The sequence below is a fragment of the Herpailurus yagouaroundi genome, unplaced genomic scaffold (genome assembly GCF_014898765.1).
Source record: "Herpailurus yagouaroundi ecotype Mexico unplaced genomic scaffold, PumYag 28, whole genome shotgun sequence".
Taxonomy (NCBI): domain Eukaryota; kingdom Metazoa; phylum Chordata; class Mammalia; order Carnivora; family Felidae; genus Herpailurus; species Herpailurus yagouaroundi.
Genome location: NW_024412376.1, coordinates 99728800 through 99729634, shown reverse-complemented (window position 1 = coordinate 99729634; position 835 = coordinate 99728800). Strand labels below are relative to the sequence as shown.

General features: G+C 34.0%; 1 non-coding gene across 1 annotated transcript; it reads left to right on the top strand.

Moving 5' to 3' along the window:
* Positions 1 to 444: 444 nt before the first annotated feature.
* LOC121040076 (U6 spliceosomal RNA) lies at positions 445 to 551 on the top strand. Its single transcript, XR_005795110.1, has one exon. It is a non-coding gene; the product is annotated as a U6 spliceosomal RNA (small nuclear RNA).
* Positions 552 to 835: the final 284 nt, after the last annotated feature.

Sequence of the window (835 nt, the reverse complement as noted above, 5' to 3'; positions counted from 1 at the left end):
ACACTCATCCAACTGAGCCACCCAGGCGCCCCAATGTATATTTTAATAATAATATTATATTGATGTATATTTTTGAAATGGGGGAATTCATCTACACATTGGTCTATGAAGTAATCAACAGTAACATTACAATTTTTCTTCTAGGGAAATAAACCCGTAATGAGGTATAGTCTCATTCTATGTTTGGAATTCCTGTGAAAACTAGTAGGTATCTTACTTGAATAAGAGAAAAAGATTTATGCCCTCTGCACTATAACAATTTCGTGAATAATATAGCATATTGACCTAGTAGTTCAATACCAGAATATAGAAGATAACAGTATAAGAAAAGCAGTTCAGCTGCTCTATTAGAATCATGTTAGTTAGAGACTTGATGCTTCAGAGGGATGTACTTGCTTACTGAAATTGGGATCCAATAATATTCATCTCTATTAAATAGTTGTAGGGCTCACTCCGGCAGCACATATACTAAAATTGGAATGATACAGAGAAGATTAGCATGCCCTCTGCGCAAGGATAACACGCAAATTCGAGAAGCGTTCCGTATTTTTGAGATCTTTATGTAAAAGAAAAACCTATAACATTTTTGGAAAGCTAGATGAACAATCTTTTGGAATACTTGTGTTAATTCTTTTCCTGGATAAAACACGTGCCAAGCATTTATTGATCAACTCATTAATTAGGTTTTCTATTATTTAATTTTTTCCAGCAATTAAAATCTTTTTTTCCACCTGCTGGAGAAGTGTGAAAGCTAATATTTGATCCTGGGCTTGGCGATGTGTGCAGTGAAAATTGTTGGAAAAATAATTTAGAACCCATGATAGCTGAATGGGTA